The following is a 7,826-nucleotide window of genomic DNA, read 5'->3' as shown; positions in this document are numbered from 1 at the left end:
ATCAGAAGTTCTGTCACAGATATAACTTTTGACAAGCAATAGAGTAACTGTTCTCATCAAAACACGGGAGACTGCAGCGCAACCCAATGGACCCCATTATAAATCAGCATGGTTTGTCAGATACCACCTGTGTGTTGTGGGATGTATCTGGATACAATATATGTACAAAGTTACAATATATTTTTTTTATTGTAACATGGAGTCCTAAAAAAAACAATTGTACTCTGGGTAATAATTATGGATTGAAGTTTAAATATTTGCAGTATTGACTAGTGTGATTAACCCTTTCATGACCAAGGGTCATTGATGCCCCAGTGTCCAGGTCAAAACTTACAAATCTGACACATGCGTCACTTTATGTTGTAATAGCTTTGGAACACTTTTATTTATCCAAGACATTCTGAGATTGTTTTCTAGTGACATATTGTACTTCATTCGTTTAAAAATCACAGCGATTTTTTTCAGTTTAAATGCTTTTTAGTTGTGCATCAATCATATAGACATGTGGCAATTTCGTGTGTAAACGTTTTCGGCACATGGGCACACCATTTACCTCTTAGTGCTATATGCACCAACTCACCAGGTGTACACACCTCTTTCTATTCAGGCTACCGACTGCGGCATAGTGTCTGACGAAGGCCCATGTGCCGAAAACGTTTACACACGAAATTGCCACATGTCTATATGATTGATGCACAAATAAAAAGCATTTAAACTGAAAAAAATTGCTGTCATTTTTAAACTAATTGTATACTGGGGTGGGAACCCTTTACACAGCAAGACCAACATGGAGTGCAACAAAGCTCCTAAAAATATTGTACTTCATGATAGTCAAAAATTTGAGTCAATATATTTCACCTTTATTTATGAAAAATCCCAAACTTACCCAATTTTTTTTAAAATTCACAATTTTCAAAATTTCTATTTCTCTGCTTCTAAAACAGAAAGTCATACCTCATAAAAAATTTATTACTTAACATTTCCCATATGTCTACTTTATGTTGGCATCATTTTGGAAATGTCATTTTTTTTTTTTTAGGATGTTAGAAGGCTTAGAAGTTTAGAAGCAATTCTTAAAATTTTTACGAAAATTTCCAAAACCCACTTTTTAAGGACCAGTTCAGGTCTAAAGTCACTTTGTGGGGCTTACATAGTGGAAACCCCCCATAAATGACCCCTGTAACGGACCGTTTCAGCAGACAAGGGGCTAAAATCCGTTTAGGCGATATGCCCCTTTCCGAGAGACAGGCACAGCTACTGCAGAACACCAACCTCCCGAACTGGATACAAAATAGCAATCCAAACTGGAACCTCACAAATAGCTGTCAGTCAGACGAACAGGAAAAGCGTATCCGTCAGCTTACACTCCTGGCAATCAGTCTCCAACAGCATACAGGGAATCCCCCCAATAACGAGACAAGGCTCCGTCTTGAGGGTCAAGCAGTGATCTGAAGTGCTGGCACACCCAGCCTGGTTTTTATTACAGTTTTGCAAATACAGAACAGATACAACATATCCCCACAATGCATCATGGTTTCCTCCTCTCTGCCTGGGAGACGACCGAAGACAATCCAATTATCTCTCAGGACAAAGGGGAGATCACCAATACACATGTGGAGACAACAGGACAGGAATCACCACCCAAACACACAATGGCACACCCCCACAGCAAACACAGACATTTAACATATCCCCAGATAGCTCAAGTCTGAGTGCATATCATTAGGTGAATGGCACTCAGAATAGATGAATACAATAATATTAGCTATCTGGGTGCCCTCACATAACATACAATTTAACCGAACGCATAATAACATAAAATACAATTCTACAGACAGATTTAAGCTGTGCGGCCGGTCTGTCTTCTCCTTTAACGTTACTATGGGCCATAATCCTGAGGCAAGAGGCCTTCAAACAGCCCCCTCCAAAACACCGTGGCGAGGTTGGTTTCGCCACACATCTCCCCCCCCCCAGGGAAGACTAACCAGATACCTGACCTCACGCCGGTCGGTACCTGAGTTAGTCTGGCAGCCCACCCACAACCCAATACTGGACCTGTTGAATTTAGTAGGCTGTCTCTGTCCAGTGAATCCACCAAGGTTATATTTGTAGCTGGTACTCCCGGTCTCTGAGTTGCTCCCTGGCTTGGAGTGGAGGTTGCTTTGTGGGCAGGGATCAGCGGTACTCTGCCCTGGTACCAGCGTTACCACGGAAGAAGCCTGGTTGGAGTCTGGTTGTTGGAGGGGGAAACCGACTGTCTCCCCTTTGGCTAAACTGCCCTGTTGCTGGGGGACAGGAACAACTGTCCCTACCCCCTGTGCTGTAAGTGCAGAGACCACGGTCCCATCTGCACAGTTGTGGGGCTTACTGTCTCCCCCTGGTGCGTTAATCTGCCGCTGGGGAGAGGGGGTAACGAGCTCCTCTCCCATACATATTTCCAGCCGCTGGGGAGGGCGACCGACCGCCTCCGCTCCCAATACAGTGTCCTGCTGCTGGGGAAAGGAGACTGGGCTCTCTATTCCCTGTAGGACACTCTGCCGCTGGGGGACAGGACCGACTGCCTCTGCCCCCTGTAACTCCGTCTGCCGCTGGGGAATGGAGACTCGGCTCCCAATTCCCCAAAAATCATGCTGCTGCTTGGGGGCAGGAACAACTACCTCTGCCCCCTGTAACTCAGCCTGCCGCTGGGGAGGGAGGCCGCTGCTCTCCCCTCCCTGCACTTCACACTGCCGCTGGGGAATGGAGACTAGGCTCCCAATTCCCAAAAAATCATGCTGCTGCTGGGGGGCAGGAACAACTACCTCTGCCCCCTGTAACTCAGCCTGCCGCTGGGGAGGGAGGACGTTGCTCTCCTCTCCCTGCATTTCACACTGCCTTCCCGGCATATCACTCTGCTGCTGGGGGGCAGGAACAACTACCTCTGCCCCCTGTAACTCAGCCTGCCGCTGGGGAGGGAGGCCGCTGCTCTCCCCTCCCTGCACTTCACACTGCCGCTGGGGAATGAAGACTGGGCTCCCAATTCCCTGCAGGACCGGCGGAGAGACCTCGGTCCCATCTCTACCGGCCACCTGGGGTCCTTCCCAGTAACACTCTACAATATCTGCCCAGCTGAATGGGTCTGGGTCTCTCACCTTACCGTCCTGCTGAGCCTTCTCAATGGAGTGGAAGAGATCTCGGTAGTCCTGCTCCAGTTCCCACTCCAGGGTTGCTAGGTGAGCCAGGTCTTTCTCTACTTCATGGGGGTCATCCCACTCATGCCTAGCCTCCCTCTCATAGAAAATGTCCTGAAGTCTGGACTGTGCAGGGCTCCCGAAGTCAGGCTCTGCAAAGGACTCCCATAACAAGCCAGTACCATCAAACTCCTCTCCCTCTGGCTTGTCATGCTCAGCTGTCCAGGGTATAAACTGTGCCACATACCACCAAAGCGCCTGGTAGGCATCCTCCAGCCATAGCTCCTGCCATACCCGGTGCTGTAGTTCTATCACCCATTCCTCCAGGGGCTGCTCTCCCAGGAAGGACATCCGCAGGGCCACTTGCTTCTGCAACCGCTGCTCTTCACTGGGGAGACTCTCACCTCGCTGGTATTGTACATTATCCAGGGCCTGGTACCAGATGCCTTTCCTTAATGCATCCCGGCCATCCAGGTCCTCCTCCTCGTATCCCACTGCTGCCACCAATGTAACGGACCGTTTCAGCAGACAAGGGGCTAAAATCCGTTTAGGTGATATGCCCCTTTCCGAGAGACAGGCACAGCTACTGCAGAACACCAACCTCCCGAACTGGATACAAAATAGCAATCCAAACTGGAACCTCACAAATAGCTGTCAGTCAGACGAACAGGAAAAGCGTATCCGTCAGCTTACACTCCTGGCAATCAGTCTCCAACAGCATACAGGGAATCCCCCCAATAACGAGACAAGGCTCCGTCTTGAGGGTCAAGCAGTGATCTGAAGTGCTGGCACACCCAGCCTGGTTTTTATTACAGTTTTGCAAATACAGAACAGATACAACATATCCCCACAATGCATCATGGTTTCCTCCTCTCTGCCTGGGAGACGACCGAAGACAATCCAATTATCTCTCAGGACAAAGGGGAGATCACCAATACACATGTGGAGACAACAGGACAGGAATCACCACCCAAACACACAATGGCACACCCCCACAGCAAACACAGACATTTAACATATCCCCAGATAGCTCAAGTCTGAGTGCATATCATTAGGTGAATGGCACTCAGAATAGATGAATACAATAATATTAGCTATCTGGGTGCCCTCACATAACATACAATTTAACCGAACGCATAATAACATAAAATACAATTCTACAGACAGATTTAAGCTGTGCGGCCGGTCTGTCTTCTCCTTTAACGTTACTATGGGCCATAATCCTGAGGCAAGAGGCCTTCAAACAGCCCCCTCCAAAACACCGTGGCGAGGTTGGTTTCGCCACAACCCCATTGTAGAAACTACACCCCTCAAGTTACTCAAAACTGATTCTACAAACTTTGTTAACCCTTTAGGTGTTCCACAAGAATTAAAGGAAAATGGAGATGAAATTACAAAATTTCACTTTTTTGGCAGATTTTCCATTTTATAAAAAAAAATTCTTTAACACATTGAGGGTTAACAGCCAAACAAAACTCAATATTTATTACCCTGACTCTGCGGTTTACAGAAACACCCCACATGTGGTCGTAAACTGAGGAACGCCGTATGGTTTTTGGAAGGCAGATTTTGCTGGACTGGTTTTAGATGCCTTGTCCCATTTAAAGCCCCCCTGATGCACCCATACAGTAGAAACTCCCAAAAAGTGACCCTATTTTGTAAACTAGGGGATAAGGTGCCAGTATTATTGGTACTATTTTGGGGTACATATGATTTTTAATTGCTCTATATTAAGTTTTTTGTGATGCAAGGTAACCGAAAATTGGCTGTTTTGGCACCGTTTTTTTTTTACAAGATTCATCTGCCGATCATCTTGTGCAGGTGCTCGTTTTTTGCAGAAAGAGTTGAGGTTTTTATTGGTACCATTTTTGGGTACATAGGATTTTTTGATCATTCATTATTACACTTTATGGGGCAAGGTGACCCAAAAATTGGCTGTTTTGGAACAGTTTTTATCTATTTATTTTTACAGCGTTTATCTGAGGGGTTGAGTCATGTGACAGTTTTATAGAGAAGATCATTACGGATGTGGCAATACCTAATATGTATACTTTTTTTAATTTATTTAAGTTTTACCCAATAATAGCATTTCAGAGAGCCATAGCTTATTTATTTTTTGGGCGATTGTCTTAAATAGGGTATCTTTTTTTGCGGGATGAGGTGATTGTTTGATTAGTACTATTTTGGGGGTCGCTTGTTGTTGCACTTTTTGTGATGTGAGGTGACAAAAATGGCTTTTTTGGCCTTTTTTTTTTATGGTGTTCACCTGAGGGGTTAGGTCATGTGATATTTTTATCGAGCAGGTTATTACAGATGCGGCGATACCTAATATGTACACTTTTTTTATTTCACTTTAACACAATAATAGCATATTTGAAATTAAAAAATTATGTTTTAGGCTGGGTTCACACCTGAGCGTTTTACAGCGCGTTCCTACGCTCAACAAGGAGAAACCAATGCTTCCCTATGGGAATGGTTCTCACCTGGGCGTTTTACAGCGCGTACGAACGCGCTGTAAAACGCCCGACGCTCAAAAAAGTACATGAGCGACTTTGGGGCGTTTTGACGCTCGTTTGTGGCCATAGGACACTGTAGTCAATCACACAAACGCGCGTCAAACGCGAGTTTACTATTACCAAAAACGCGCATAGAAATGCGCGACAAAAACGCGCGTAAAACGAATATCCAGTGGGGCTGATGGCTGTACTATACTTTGCAATGCTCTTGCATTGCAAAGTATAATACTATCAGATGCCCTGTAGGTGCCAACAGCGGACGCTTTTGCAAAGCGTCCGGTTGCCATGGCAAATATCGGCAGCGCGGCAGCCCCGATGGTGGAGAGAGAGAGCCCCTCCCTCTATTAACCCCATGGATGCCGCTGCCGCGGCATCTATGGGGTTACAGCAGAGTGTCAGCATAGAGCTGACACTCTCTGCTGATGGCGGCGGCTCAGGAATGGAGCCGCCGCCATCACACACAGCAGGGGGTCCGCACGGCAAGGAGGCAAAGGGGGCAGTGCTGGAAAGGGGGGGTACGGCCACCATTGAGGGAGGCTGGGGCAGGAGGAATGTATGGGGCGGGGAGGGGGCGGACCGCATCAGGGCAGGAAATGAGTGCAGGAGGCAGGAGATGAGCTTCAGGGGCAGGCTGCAGGCAGACACAAGGGGGGCGGGCTTGGAGGGGCACAGATCAGGGGCACAGAGACACTACCTGGCATTTTTTCACTGCCGCGATCCAATTGGTTAGTCTGCACTTTGATTGGTCCCTTGCCGGCATTACTGCACTGTATGCTGTCCGTGACAGCGGCAGTGCATGGGCAGAAGCTTTAATCCAAGCGCTTTGCAGCGCTTGGATTAAAGAACTGGCTTGACGTTTATAGACGTGATAGCTGCACAGGGTATGTGCAATATCATGTATATAAACGGATTGCAGTCGGGAAGGGGTTAAAGAGGACCTGCCACCACTCCTGACATGCCTATTTTAATAGCTTCATGCATTCCCCATGTAATTACAATTCTGGAGCATCTATTCTTATGACTCTATGTTGTGCTATTCCTTTATTATTTCTACTAGAAGTTATGAATAAACTGCTAGCAGTCTGCAGTAAGGGTACAGAGCGGTGGAAAGTAGTTGGGGGGGTGTATCTACACAGACTCACTATTTCCAATCAGTGGTGCCATTTTCAGACTGTGTTACCTTCCCTCTGTACCCTTACTAAAAGCTAATAGCAATTAATTCATAACTTCTAGTAGAAATAATACAGGAATGGCACAACATACAGTGATAAGAATTGATGCTCTGGAATTATTACACGGGAATGCATGAAAAGTCCTCTTTAAATGCTTGAAAGAATATTATAAATTGATTAGATTTGTGTTACATGTTTGAATCCACATGGAGAACACTTGTCAGATGTAGCACAAATCAAAAGATGCTAGAGGAGTGCTGTCTTCTGTTAAGCATGAAGGAGGAAATATAATGGTTTGAGTCTGCTTTGGTGCTTGTAACCTGGGTGTTTTACACAAAGCAAAAGGAATAACGAAAGAGAAAGGTTACCACTTCATTAAACAATGTCATGCCATCCCCTGTGGTCATCTATTGATTGTGCAAATGCTATCATGTGGCTGGACTACAATCTAAAGCATAATTCTAGGTCACCTAATATACAGTATAAGAAATAGCAGTAAGACAAGCACCTACTGATCTAGTACACCGTATCAGTATCTCCCCAAAAAAACCAAACATATGCATCCCTACAAGAATTTCAAAGAAAAAACTGCGGGATTCAGTAGTAATTCATTCAACATTTCAGTTCTATGCAAACACTTTTTTTTTTTTAAATACAGTAAAATCATAGGGGGTCATTTTTTAAGAAAGGCTTTTAAGCCCTTTAGTTGGCGGTGGATTCGCCGACGTTATGAAGAGGCACCTCTGGCCTATCCACCTCTGGTCTAAATGTAAGCCAGTTTCCTTACTGTCCGTACATTTAGACCATTTTCTACACCTAAAACAGGCTAGAAAATGATGAATGAGATGGGCCTAGCAGCCTGTCCCCTTCCTTACCCACCGCATGCCTACTTTTTTAGACCTGGCGTGAGCAGGGAAAAGTCACAGATTGTGGCGCAAAGAAATAATCATAATATAGATGTATTTTTG

General features: G+C 45.7%; 1 non-coding gene across 1 annotated transcript; it reads right to left on the bottom strand.

Moving 5' to 3' along the window:
- Window positions 1–6,061: 6,061 nt before the first annotated feature.
- On the bottom strand, window positions 6,062–6,147 carry LOC122925304. Its single transcript, XR_006387613.1, has one exon. It is a non-coding gene; the product is annotated as a small nucleolar RNA SNORD71 (small nucleolar RNA).
- Between the last annotated feature and the right edge of the window lie 1,679 nt (window positions 6,148–7,826).

This window comes from Bufo gargarizans, chromosome 1 (genome assembly GCF_014858855.1).
Source record: "Bufo gargarizans isolate SCDJY-AF-19 chromosome 1, ASM1485885v1, whole genome shotgun sequence".
Lineage (NCBI taxonomy): Eukaryota > Metazoa > Chordata > Amphibia > Anura > Bufonidae > Bufo > Bufo gargarizans.
The sequence above is the reverse complement of the archived record's forward strand: the minus strand, read 5'-3'. Positions and strand labels throughout refer to the sequence as shown.